We start from the raw sequence: 14,645 nt of genomic DNA, 5'->3' as shown, positions 1-14,645 counted from the left end.
TGAGCTCCACGTTGTGCATTGGATGTGATTGTATGTATTGTGACGGGGGAGCTATTCACGTGTGCTGGGTTTCAGGTGTGTTATTTGTGTGTGCGGGATTTTATGTGTGTGAAGGAACTGCAGATGCCGATTTACACCAAAAATAGAGTTCAGTTCAGTTTAGTTTATTGTCACGTGTGCCGAGGTACAGCGAAAAGCTTTCTGTTGCGTGCTTGGCCAGTCAGCGGAAAGGCAATACATGATGACAATCGAGCCATTCACAGTGGACAGATACATGATAAGGGGATAATGTTTAGTGGAAGACAAAGCCAGTAAAGTCCAATCAAAGATAGTCTGAGAGTCACCAATGAGGACTGCTCTCCAGTTGTGGTAAGATGGTTCAGTTGCTTGATAACAGCTGGGAAGAAACTATCCCTGTGTTCACACTTCTATACCTTTTGCCCGATGGGAGAGGAGAGAAGACGGAGTGACCAGGGTGGGACTCATCCTTGATTATGCTGCTAGCCTTGCCAAGGCAGTGTGAAGTACAGTGGAAGGGAGGCATAGGGAGGAACTGCAGATGCTGGTTTAAACCAAAGATAGACATGTACTGTATGTCTTCAGTGGAAGGGAGGTTGGTTGGTGCGATGGTCTGGGCTACGTCCACAATTCTCAGCAGTTTCTTGCTGTCTTGGGTGGAGCTGTTCCCAAACCAAGCTGTGATGCATCCTGATAAAATGCTTTCTCCGGCGCATCTGTAGAAGTTGGTGAGCGTTGTTGGGGACATGCTGAACTTCCTAAGCCTTCTAAAGAAGTAGACTGGCAGAAGGAAGTAGTAGGTAGGGCCCCTTCGGTCATGACTGACCATGGGTGATGCATCTTAGTTTGCAGGTGGTGTGCGGTTGGATGCAAGCCTGGGCGATGTCATATGGAGGACAGGCTGATGCCCATGCAGCACGTCCCCCATCTCCATGTCGCTGATTGATCCAAAGGAACAGCAGGGCCGTTACAGTTTGGCACCAGCGTCATCGCAGGAGCTGCCAGAGCGAGGTTGTAGACAGCAACAAACTGCCTTAGGGGCTCCGACTCCGGATTTTCTCCAGGTTTACTCCAGGAGCCTTTTCCATGACTGGATACGGCCACAAGGCAGTGGAGGTTTTAAATCAGAGTTTTCCCTCTTCTAGATGGACTGCCTTCCCAGGCTGACGAGGCCCATCGGCCCGAGACTCGTGGGGGTGGGAGCGTCTACTTTCCCGTGCAGATCGATATCACCTGCCCACTGCCCAAGGAACTAGCATTGGATCAATTGGATCCAGTTCCTGATTCCCTCCCCAAAGCCTATTGTGGGGAGCACATCCATCAAGTACGGGTGTGATCTCCTGTTGAAGGTCTTCTCCAGCTCCAAGCTGACCAGGCAAGTGTCCACCCCTCTGTCCTGCATGTAGGTGATGGTATCCCTGAGCAGAGCCAGGCTGCCTGAGATTTTCCTGCCAGGTACAGCACAGGTTTGGTCGGATGGATCAGGACCATGTGTAGGAAGGAACTGCAGATGCTGGTTTAAACCGAAGATAGACAAAAAATGCTGGAGTAACTCAGCGGGTCAGGCAGCATCTCTGGAGAGAAGGAATGGGTGATGTTTCAGGTTGAAGAAGGGTCATCCATCCCTTCTCCCCAGAGATGCTACCTGTCCCGCTGAGTTACTCCAGCATTTTGTGTCTATCTTTGGATCACTACCATATCAGACTTGGCCCGGTCAGTGATGGCCTTGGACAGGATCTTATAATCCACATGTAACAAGCAGTAAGATGGATTCAATGAAGGGATCTCTACACAACACAGGAAATGATTGTGGTTTCTCTGATCAAATGGTTCTCCACCTAACTACACTCAGCCGCCACATTGGATAGGCCATTTATTGTCACTATACATGTACAGTGAAACTGAAAGCTGCTCGTACTCATGTACATACAAGCACAAAAAACAAGTAATATATACATATATCATATATACATATATACAGATGGAAGTCCGTGTTGGGCGGTGTAGTCAGTGAATTTGGGTAGATCTCGGAAAGCAAACTGCATTTGATGCACCTATAGCGCCTTCCAGAGGGCAGCAGGAACAGTCCAAACGCATGGGAGCTGTGGTTTCTCTGATCAAATGGTTCTCCACCTAACTGCACTCAACCACCACATAAAGTTGAGGGTGACGTTGTTGAGGTGAATGGAGGAACAATAAATGCACTGGTAACTAACCTCAAACTTCAAAGCAGCTGCACAATGCTACAATAGCTAACGGCAAGGTATCCTCTGCCAAACTGATCCTGGTTACCCTCTGAAGCCTCTCCCTGTCTGCCATGGTGCCAGCATACCATGCTGTAATGCAGTATGTCCCTGTCCTGCAGGCTCTCGATGGACGAGCGGTCTCGATGGACGAGCGGTAGAAGGTCAGCAGCAGGTTAGAGTCCAGGTTGTGCTTCCTGTGCAGCCGCTGCTGAGCCTTCTTGATGACCGCTGTCGTGTTGTCCGTCCAGGAGGAACCGGAAGCAGCCGTGTAGGGGGGCTAAGGTTTGCCTCCTGAAGTCGACAATGAGCTCTTTTGTTTTCACCGCCAAGAGCACCAGGTTGTCAACTTCACTCCCTTCGAAAACAGTAGTGTCGTCAGCAAATTTGACGATGCGGTTGTTGTTGTGGGCCGGACTACAGTCGTAGGTGTAGAGACAGTATAAGAGGGGGCTTAGCACACAGCCCTGTGGGGAACCGGTAATAAAGTTGAGGGTGACGTTGTTGAGGTGAATGGAGGAGCAATAAATGCACTGGTAACTAACCTCAAACTTCAAAGCAGCTGCACAATAGCTAACGCATCCCATGTACAGGAAGGAACAGCAGATACTGGTTTACACCGAAGAAAGACACAAAATGCTGGAGTAACTCGGCAGGTCAGGCTACATCATGCTGCCTGTCCCGCTGAGTTACTCCAGTATTTTGTGTCCATCTAACGCATGCCATCTTTGTTTCACTGGCCTATAATTCTCTGGTCCAGCTTTGGGATACTTAGTAAATATGGTGGACAAAAATGCTGGAGAAACACAGTGGGTGAGGCAGCATCTATGGTGTTTAGTTTCAGACCTTTCCACTATTCACCCCACAAACCATCGTGAGTCACTTCCTGCAAATTAGATCATCCAGCCATTGACGTTTCTCTCAGTCTAGATGGTTAACCTGCCCGCAATTAACTCCTTGAGCATCAGCCTTGGCAAAAGGTGCTAACGGTATGTTCACAAGTGATAGGAGCAGAATTAGGCCATTCGGCCCCAAGGACGGGATTGAACCCAGATCCCTGGAGATGTGAGGCAACATTTTTACTAGCTGTGCCACCATGGTCACCCTTCTATTTATTGCCACCCACTTGGTGATGCTAACAGCACTTGCCCAAACTCATGCCCAAACAACAGGCACCCAGAAACACCATTACCAGCCGGATTCCTCCTCCATACCACACTTATCACATGACGTATATTCACATTCAGTCATTCACTGCTCTTAATCCTGGACCTAAGTAATATTGCACTTTCATCAGAAGAGCTGCAGAGGTGAATAGGGATGGACAATGAATGCTGAAATGAATAACCAAAAATATTGTAATAATTCCTGTCAAAGGATGTTAGGATACTTAGTCTATAAGTTATACACAAATTGCCCGAGTAACTCAGTGGGTCAGGCAACATCTCTGGAGAAAAGGAATAGGTGACGTTTCGGGTTGAGACCCTTCTTCAGACTGAGAGTCAGGGGAGTGGGAAACTAGAGGTATGAAGAGGTCTATTCTGTCTATTCATTTCACTTGCACTTTATGTGCAATGTAACGAATAAACCCGTATTGTATTGCATTGTATTGTATTGTATCTTTGGTGTAAGCCAGCATCTGCAGGTCCTTCCTATACATTTAGTCTAGAAGTTACTTCTTTTCCACGGCCATCCTTCATATATAGCAAGGAGGCACCTCAATTCTCCAGTCTGAAGGATCAGAACTTAGATAGAATGTAGAAAAGTACAGCACAAGAACAGGCTCTTCAGCCCAACATGATGCCAAGATAAACTAATCTCATCTGCCTGCACATGCTCAGTGCAGCTCCATTCCCTGCATATCCGTGTACCACCCCTGGCAGCACGCTCCAAGCACCCACCACCCTCGCACATCTCCTTTAAACTTTGCCCCTCTCACCCTAAAGTTATGCCCTGTAGTCTTTGATAATGCTATGCTGGGAAACGTTTCTGACTGACTATGCTATGTATGTCTCTCATGATGTTGTGCACTACTATCGGGAGGCCTTTCCTCGTAACCATTTCGTTTAAATTCCTGCAACAGAAAAATTAAATTGTTGTTATAATTATTTTCCTTAATACTGTACTTTTGGGTACGCTATTTTTGGTGACAGCCCATGTTAGAATCAACATTCCCTTGGGGTTAGGTTTAGGTTCAGGTTTATTCGAGTCACACGTAAGGAGGTACAGTGAAAAGCTTTGTGTCGCATGCTGTCTAAATAGGTCAGATATGCCATGCATAGATACAATCAGTTCAGACGCAAGTACGATAGATAGAGCAATGGGGAAGATGCAGAATGTGGTTCTCAGCATCGTAGCACACTGTGAAGTACAATTAACCAATTGGTCCGCCCTGGGGTGCAGGAGGCAACACCAGGGTGAAAATCTCATGTGGCATGACAAGACTTCATAGCGTGCATGTTTCATGTTAGGGTGAAGGTCAAGGCAGGAAGCTTGGATTGAGAGAGGAATTGAGGCTCTGGTCAGGAGAAAGAAGGAGGCATGGGACAGGTAGAGCTGCAGCTGAGCAAGTATATCGCTGAAGGAGATTCTGGAGCTGTGGAGCACACACAAGAAGAAAATCAGGTCAAAAAAGGGGCAGGAGATAGCTCGGGTAGATAATATGAAGAGAAATCCTCAAAAATATTGTCAGTACATTAAGGGAAAAAATGGTATGGTCGCTCAGAATCCAAAGTGGTCATCTCTGTGAGGAGAAGCATGAGATGGGCAAGGTCCTCAATGAGTACTCCTCCTCTGATATTACCATGGAGCAAGGTGTGGGGCGGCGCAGTGGTAGAGTTGTTGCCTTACAGCTCCTGCAGATCTGGAGTCCTGGGTTCGATCCCAACTACGGGTGCTGTCTGCACGGAGTTTGTACGTTCTCCCCGTGACCGCGTGGGTTTTCTCTGAGATCTTGGGTTTCCTCCCACACTCCAAAGACGTACAGGTATGTAGGTTAATTGGCTTGGAATATGTGTAAATTGTCCCTAGTGTGTGTGTGTGTGTGTAGGATAGTGTTAGTGTGTGGGGATCGCTGGTTGGTGCGGACTTGGTGGGTCGAAGGGCCTGTTTCCGCGCTGTATCTCTCAAACTAAACTAAACTAAACTAAACATGAAGACTGGGGAACTTGGGAAAGATAATGGAGATGTCTTGAGGATAGTCCGTATTATGGTCAAGTAGGTGGTATAGGTTCTAAGACGTATGATGGTGGATAAATCCCCGGGCATGATCAGATATATCCAATTTCACTGTGGGAAGCTAGAGAAGAAAGTATGAATCCCTGGATGAAATGTATGAATATATCTGAGGGATAACATATATATGTGCAGTTAGATTGACAGGGGCTGATTAGGGTTGGCCAACATGATTTTGTACATGGTTGGAGATTGTGTCTTACGAATCTGATTAATTTCTATGAAGAAATAACCAAAAAGGTTGACATAGGCAAACCGGTAGATATAGTCTACATGGACTTAAGCAAGGCAACTGATCAGTCTGAAGAAGGGTCTCGACCCGAAACATCGCCTATTCCTTCTTGAGTCTGAAGAAGGGTCTCAACCCGAAACATCGCCCATTCCTTCTCTCCAGAGATGCTGCTTCACCCGCTGAGTTCCTCCAGCATTTTGTGTCTATAAGCAATTGATAAAGTTCTGCATGTTCGGCTGCTCTGGAAGGATATATTGCATAGGATCCAGGGAGATCTAACTGACTGGATAGAGAAGGAAGGCAGAAATACCAGGGCATGATATAACCAGTCACAATACTTTCCATAGTACCTCTGTAAAGGTTTGTTGGAGTAGTTGGTGACATGACGAATCTCTTTAAACTTCTAAGAATGTAACGGCACTGAGACGCCTTCTTCAGGGAACCCCGGCATTCCCTTTCTCTCTATACCTCCCCCACACAAGTCGCACTAGCTTCTCGTTTTCACCCAACAAACAACTAATAATGGCCTTTATCATTGTCACTTTTTTGCATATATTTCATCCTTTGTTCTTTATGTCTCTACACCATCGTCTAAGAATAAGGTGTAAGCTATTACAGCGGAGATGAGGAAACGCTTTTACTCACAGAGAGTTGTGAGTCTGTGGAATTCTCTGCCTCAGAGGGTGGTGGAGGCCAGTTCTCGGGATATTTTCAAGAGAGAGCTGGATAGGGCTCTTAAAGATAGCGGAGTGAGGAGATATGGGGAGAAGGCAGGAACAGGTTACTGATTGTGGATGATCAGCCATGATCACATTGAATGGTGGTGCTGGCTCAAAGGGCCGAATGGCCTACTCCTGCACCTATTGTCTATTGTCTATATCTCTCGTCAAGTCAAGTCAAGTCAAGTCAAGTCAAGTTTATTTGTCACATACACATACGAGATGTGCAGTGAAATGAAAGCTTGCCACTTTCATTTCATTTCATTTCGTTTCCCTTATCCCAAACCAGTCTGAGGAAGAGCCTCACCCATTCTTTCTCACCAGAGATGCTGCCTGTCCCGTTGAGTTACTCCAGCTTTTTGTGCCTATCTCCATGGCTATATCTGTGCACAAGGGGTCCAGGACCAGTTGTTGAGATGTTACCGTCCAGGAATTTGAAGCTGTTAACTCTCTCTACCATCACCACCGACTCACCAGTGAAAACGCGCACAGGGTCTGATGTTAACGATTAGTTCCTTGACGTTGCTGACATTGAGTGAGAGGTTGATGTTGCGGTAACACACAGCCAGGTATTCTGTCTCTCTCCTGTACACTCACTCATCACCACTGGTGACTCAGCCAACCACAATGACGTCAGTGGCAAATTTGTGGATAGCTTTGGGGCTGTGGGGCTGAGCAGGGGGGCTAAGCGCGTAGCCTTGAGGTGCTCCGGCGTTATGGTCAGTAAGGAGGAAACAAAGTACTGCATTGCCTCAAAGATAGACACAAATTGCTGGAGTAACTCAACGGGTCAGGCAGGGATCTCAGGAGAGAGGGAATGGGTGATGTCAGAGTCTGGAGAAGGGTCTCGACCCGAAACGTCACCTATTCCTTCTCCTCAGAGATGCTGCCTGACCTGCAGAGTTATTCCAGCATTTTGTGTCTATCTTCGATGTAAACCGGCATCTGCAGTTCCTACACATACTGGATTGCCTCAAGGGGTCAGGCAGCATCTCTGGATGACATGGATAGGCGATGTTTCTGGTCGGGACCCTTCTTCAGACTGATTGTAATATGGGAAACAAAGGCTGTAAAAGAGATGGGGTGTCCATATAAACTGTGGCAAGTGATCGGTGGATATAGATACGGAGGGTTTTATAATTGGCAGATGGGTGGAAAAAGACCAGAGATGAAAAGAATGTCAAAAGACGGACAAAGGGGACAATAGGGAGATAAGGAGGCAAAATGTTGATGAGTGAAAAATGAGTGAAATGTAAAGCCAGAGGGAGGGATATTGAAATGATTTTTGGGTCTCTTTAATATTTGTTGCCATTCTATTCTTCTACTCTCTCTGATCAAGATGCCCCATCTACACTTGTCCCACCTACCTGCATTTGATCCATATCCTTGTAACCATTTTCTATATTTGTACCTGTCCAAATGTATTTTCAATGTTGTTTAATACCTGCCTTAACTACCCCCTCTGGCAGCTTGCTCCTTATGCCCACCATCCTCTGTGTGAAAAAGTTGCTCCTCAGGTTCCTATTAAATCTTTCCCCTATCACCTTAAACCTGTCTTTTGGTTCATGATTCCCCTCCTCTGGGTAAAATACTCTGTGCATACACCCTATCTATTCCCCTCAAGATCTTCTAAATTCACTGGAATTTAGAAGGATGAGAGGGGATCTTATAGAAACATGTAATATTCTTAAGGGATTGGACAGGCTAGGTGCAGGAAAAATGTTCCCCATGTTGGGGGTGTCCAGAACCAGGGGTCACGGTTTAAGAATAAGGGGTAGGCCATTTGGGACTGAGATGAGGAAAAATGTTTTCACCCAGAGAGTTGTAAACCTGTGAAATTCTCTGCCTCAGAAGGAAGTGGAGGCCAACTCACTGGATGTTTTCAAGAGGGAGTCAGATTTAACTCTTAGGGGCTCACGGAATCAAGGGATATGGGAAGAAAGCAGGAACGGGGTATTGATTTAGGATGATCAGCCATGATTATATGGAATGGTGGTGCTAGCGCAAAGGGCCGAATGGCCTTCCCCTGCACCTATTTTCTATGTTTCTATGTCTATGTTTATGCACCTCTATCAGATCACCCCATCAGCCTCCTGCGTTCCATGGTATGTATCTCTAAATACTCAAACTAAGTAGAACTCTGTATAATAGTAGGGTCAGTACAAGAAATTGGCAGTAATGCCCCTGTCCCACTCAGGAAACCAGAACGGAAACCTCTGGAGACTTGGCACCCCCACCCAAGTTTTCCGTCGGTTCCCGGAGGTTTTCGTCAGTCTCCCTACCTGCTTCCACTACCTGCAACCTCCGGCAACCACCTGCAACCTCCGGGTACCGCACGGAAACCTTGGGTGGGGCGCAAAGTCTCCAGAGGTTTCCGTTCAGGTTTCCTAAGTGGGACAGGGGCATAAGGAAAAACATCAGCCAGGGTCTTGTGAATGGCGGAGAGGATCTGAGTGACCAGGTGGCCTAATTCTGTTGTTTTATGGGTGGCATGGTGGCTTGGCGGTAGGGCTACTGCCTTACAGCGCCAGAGACCCAGGATCGATCCTGACTACTGGTGCTTGTCGGTACGGAGTTTCTACGTTCTCCCCGTGACCCGTGTAGGTTTTCTACGAGATCTTCGGTTTCCTCCCACACTCCAAAGACGTACGGGTTTGTAGGTTAATTGGCTTGGTATAAATGTAAATTTTCCCTAGTGTGTTCAGTGTTAATGTGTGGGGATCGCTGGTTGGTGGGCAGGAGAGCCTGTTCCCGCACTGTATCTCCAAACTAAGATAATTCTGGAGTTCCACAGGGTGACGGAGTTTGATAAATGTAAACAAAACAACAAAAGGTGAAGCAGCATCTGAAATTCGGATAATCACATGGCTGGATCGAGGGGAGAAGTTATGCCACGCAATTTTGGAACGGAAAGGTGATATTTGAGATAAGACCCCACTGCCCTAAGGTCCTTCATCCATCTTCTTGATTGCCCGGGTGTCAATAAAGACAGAGGAACTACAATGGACTGCTCAGGTCAAACCCGAAACATCAACTATGGAGAATTTGGTCACTTGGCTGGTGTTTGGAGCAACCACATTTTGAGTGTGCAAATTGCAAGATGCAATATTTTTAAGATTACCTCAGTAAGCACAAGCTTTAAGAATGACTGGGTGGGGAGTCAGTGCAGCAGATGTAGTTCAGAGGGACTTACGAAGGGTCTTCAATGAAATGTCTCATGTGGAGTTTATTGGAGTAATTCGCAAGGCAGGAAATTAGCATGGGCAGCAGAACAAAGTGGCCACAAAATGCTGCCCTAACTCAGCGGGTCAGGCAGCAGCTCTGGAGAAAAGGAATAGAGGACGTTTCAGGTCAAAACCCTCTGAAGAACGGTCCCAACCCAAAGCCGCACTCATCCTTTTCTCCAGAGATGCTGCCTGGCCAGCTGAGATACTCCAGCACTTTGTGTCTAACAAATCTGTTGCGTGCGACTAATCTGTTTAGCACTCTGCGCTCCAGGACCCCCATGTGAAGGGGGAGGACTCCTCTCTGGAAACCTCGCTGCCAAATGGCAGAACAGAACAGGGGCAACACAGAGCGTGGCACAGTTGGTTCCTTCCAGCACCAGAGACCCGGGTTCGATCCTGACCTCGGGTGCTGAGTGTACGTCCTCCCCGTGACCTGCGTGAGTGTTCTCTCCAAAGACGTGCAGGTTTATAGGTTTGGGAAGGAACTGCAGATGATGAAAAATTGAAGGTAGACAAAAATGCTGGAGAATCTCAGCGGGTGCAGCAGCATCTATGGAGCGAAGGAAATAGGCAACGTGTCAGGCCGAAGCCCTTCTTAAGAAGTCTGAAGAAGGGTTTCGGCCCAAAATGTTGCATATTTCCTTCGCTCCATGAATGCTGCTGCACCCGCTGAGTTTCTCCAGCATGTTTGTCTACCTCAGGTTTATAGGTTAATTGGCTTTGGTAAAATTCTAAATTGTCTCTAGTGCGTAGGTTAATGCTAGTGTACGGGGGGATCGGATCGCTGGTCGGCGTGGACTCGGTGGGCTGAATTGCCTTGTTTCTGCACTTTATCACTAAACAAAACTAAACGAATACAGAGCACAAACGTGTGTTGGGGTAATGTGGAAGCGGAGAGTGTGCAGGAAACACCTCCAACGTTTCGTGCCTGGGTCCCAACGGTGCATCTGGTCTAGAGGAGAGAAACTGGCTGAAGAAGGATCTCGTTACCACCCAGCCCACGGCCTGAATGGACCGTTTCCTTAATCATCATTACTTTTTGTAAATATCTTTCATTCATTTGTTCTATATCTTTCCACATCACAATCGATATCTCTCGTATCCCTTTCCCCTGACTCAGACGGAAGAAGGCTCTCGACCCGAAACGTCACCTATCCCTCTCTCCAGAGATGCTGCTTGACCCACTGAGTTACTCCAGCACTCTTTGTCTATCTGCAATGAGTACTTTGGCAGCCTGTGCATGGGGAGTCCCATCTCGCTGAGCGGCGGTGGGTGCATTATTGTTTGCATGTGGCCTCTGGCTGTACTTTGAGGCCCCGACAGCAACAGGGCTGGATTGTGGCCTCTGATAATTCCCGATGCTTTGAGTTAGGCTGCTGGTCCTGTCCTAATCTCCTCATTCATTAGCACATTCCTCACATTCCTCAGGTCCCTTATCAGATTGTACAACAAAACCTCTGTCCAGGACCTGCTGTCCGGCCCTGGGCTGCTGGTTACCTGATCACCGCAAATTCCATTCACGGCTTTATATTGTTTTAATGGCACAAGGTTACTTACTAACCCCCCCTGGCTAAACCTCATGGAGGTCAGCTTGCCGGGCTGAGGAGGGGGGAATGGGGGGTCCGTGATCAGACTTTGCTGGCTTTACTTTGCACTAAACGTTATTCCCTTATCATGTATCTACACACTGAAAATGGCTTGATTGTAATCATGCATTGTCTCTCCCCTGAATGGATAGCACGCAACAAAAGCTGTTCACTGTACCTCGCCACACGTGACAATAAACTAAACTGAACTGAGGTTGGGGGGCTGTGGTGCATGTTTTGCAACCATTATCCGTGAAAGGACAGCACGGTGGCGCAGCGGTAGAATTGCTGCCTTGCAGCCCAAGAGACTCGGGTTCGATCCCAACTACTGGTGCTTATCTACACGGTGTTTGTACGTTTCCCCGTGACCTGTGTGGGTTTTCTCTGGGACCTCCGGTTTCCTCCCACACCCGAAAGATGTACAGGTTCTCCAGAGATGCTGCCTAACCCGCTGAGTTACTCTAGCATTTTGTATCTATCTTCGGTTTCTAGGTTGATTGGCTTGGTATAATTGTAAATTGTCCTTAGTGTGTGTGTGTGGGATATTGCGAGTGTACAGGGATCACTGATCAGCACGCACTCATTGGGCCGAAGGGCCTGTTTCCATGCTGTATCTCTAAACTAAGCCTCATAGTCATGGAGACGGTGCAGAAATAGGCCCTTCGGCCCACAGCACCTGTTGCTGTGTTGTTACATGTGCAAAGTGAAAACAAAGTGAAATTCGTTTCTTACAAACAGTCCTAAGTATCTCCATACCATCCCTAAATATCATGGTACAGAAATCGTCGACTGAGCCCGCATGCAAGGGGCGTCATGTTTGGAACCATTTTCCAAGTCCAGTCCACGCTCCAGTTGTTATGAGCGGTACCTGATCCAGGTGATCCCAGGCTGCTAGGGGGCCTCCAGCAACAACCGACCTCTCTCTCCTCTCCTCTCCTCGCCCGTCCACCTCTGTTCCCCGGGAGGAGCCTCCCGCAGCCTCGAGCGTGCGGTCGACCAGACCGCGCTTCCGTCTCCTCTCCTGCCGGCCTCGCTCCTCGCCCGTCGCGCCCATCGTCATCGCCGACTCCATCCTCCCGGTCTCTGGTCTTCGGGGGACGAGCAGCCGTGGCTCAGCCGGCTCCCCCTTCCTGACCATAGACCGCTGAAGAAGGGTCTCACCTGAAACGTCAACCATTCCTTCTCTCCAGAGATGTTGCCTGTTCCTCTGAGTTACTCCAGCTTTTTGTGTCTATCTTCAGTTTAAACCAGAATCTGCAGTTCCTTCCTACACATTTAATCCCATTTTTAATCTCTTAATTCTCATTTATATCCCCCCCCCCCACCCACCCCTGCCCCCCCGAGATTTCACCAATCATCTACGCACTTGGTGACGGTTTAGCCCAGTCCATTAACCTGTCAACCTGCATGTGGGAGGAAACCGGAGCACCTGGAGGAAACCCCCACGGTCACACAGTGACCATACAAACTCCATCAGACATCGGTCAGGATTGAACCCGGGTCTCCAACGCTGTGAGGCAGTGGCTCAGTGGTTCAGAAAACATTTACGAGGAGGGTCCCAGGACTCGACGGTGTGAGCTATAGGGAGAGGTTGCGTAGGCTGGGTCTCTATTCCATGGAGCGCAGGAGGATGAGGGGTGATCATGAGAGGGATAGATCGGGTAGATGCACAGAATCTTTTGCCCAGAGTAGGGGAATCGAGGACCAGAGGACATAGGTTCAAGGGTGAAAGAGAATAGATTTAATAGGAATCCGAGGGGTAACTTTTTCACACAAAGGGTGGTGTGCGATTGGAACAAGCTGCCAGAGGAGGTAGTTCAGGCTGGGACTGTCCCATCGTTTAGAAAACAATTAAACAGGTACATGGATAGGACAGGTTTGGAGGGATATGGGCCAAGCACAGGCAAGTGGGACTAGTGTAGCTGGGACATTGTTGGCTGGTGTGGGCGAGTTGGGCCGAAGGGCCTGTTTCCACACTGTATCACTCTGTGACTGGGAAGGTGAGGAGAGGGGGGGCTGTTTAAAGTGAAGGTCAGGAGAGGGATGGTGAGGAGAGGGGTTAGGAGAGGGAAGGCAAGGGGAGGAGAGGGGCGGAGGGTGGGGGCTAGAAGAGGGAAGGCAAGGGGCGGAGGGGGGGTAAGGAGATGGAGAGTGAGGAGAGGAGGGTGAGGAGATGGAGGGTGATGGAGCAGGGCCCATCCTGGGCTATTGAGCTGAGGATCAGGCTGGGACAGGGCTGTGAGGGCTGCAAGGCCGCAGTGACTGAGATGGGGGGGGGGGGGGGGGGGGTCAGAGTGTGTGGTGGCCACCGGGGGCGAGGGCTTGGGGGGAAGGAGCAAGGCCTGGGTCTCGGTTGCCATGGTGCGCGGCATTGCTGACCTTTGGGGGCTGGGACACAGGTCACGGGGAGCCTCGAGTTAAAGGGGAAACCAAAGATCTTTGGGGGAAACGACCTGGAAGGAAGCGAGGATGGAAGAACCCCGGGGTGTAACCTAATCGCCTGCAATCCCCCCGGGAGCATTGCTAATGAGAGAGTGGGGAGATGTGTCTCTCCCAGGGAGCGGGAACCTGGAGCTCTGCAAATACCAGCGCTGGTCTGTGCAAGCAGAGCACAGGTCAAAGGGTTAGTTCAGTCGGAGAAATGTGCCTTTTTCCCTTTTGAAGTGCGGTGCTGGCCTTTGTACTGCCACTCATTCAGAACACCCATCTTCCCAGGCGTACAAAGGGGCTGCCATCCGAGCGGCGGGATGACTGCGCCTCCTCCCTCCTCTGGCGAGAAACATCTCCCCCCCCCCCCCCCCCGGACCTTTAGGCTGCCACCGACTCACGACAGGGTCTGCAGCATTGCAAACCTCGATTCATTTATCTTCTCTAGGGGGTTTTATTTACACCCGTCTGGGTTGTGCTCCATTGGGGAGTGAGGGGTTGTGAGGATTGTGGAGAGAGTGAGGGTTTTAGGAGGGAGTGAGGAGTTGAGGAGGGAGTGAGGTTCTCAGGTGTGAAAGGAGTGAGGGTTGTGGTGAGAGTGAGGGATTGTGAGGAGAGTGAGGGGTTGAGGAGGGAGTGACTGGTTGTGGAGTGAGCGGTTGTTGAGAGAGTGAGGGGTTGTGAGGATTGAGGAGAGTGAGGGATTCCACAGTGTCACCTGAAGGGCTGCATGGGAATGTTATTTGTGAAGGGCAGCTTTGCAATAGAGCAGCACTCCCCCAGCCTTGCACGAGAGCTTCAGCCGAGACATGGCGCTCAGATGCATGGAATGGAATATGAATCATTAGAATCACAGAGAGATACAGGACAGAAGCCGGCCCTTTGGCCTGTCGACCATCGACCGCCCATTCACACTCATCCCATTCGACCTCCATTCCCATCAGCTCCCCCAAGATTCT

Source organism: Leucoraja erinacea, chromosome 25 (genome assembly GCF_028641065.1).
Source record: "Leucoraja erinacea ecotype New England chromosome 25, Leri_hhj_1, whole genome shotgun sequence".
NCBI classification, from domain to species: Eukaryota; Metazoa; Chordata; class Chondrichthyes; order Rajiformes; family Rajidae; genus Leucoraja; species Leucoraja erinaceus.
This window is presented reverse-complemented; position numbering follows the sequence as displayed.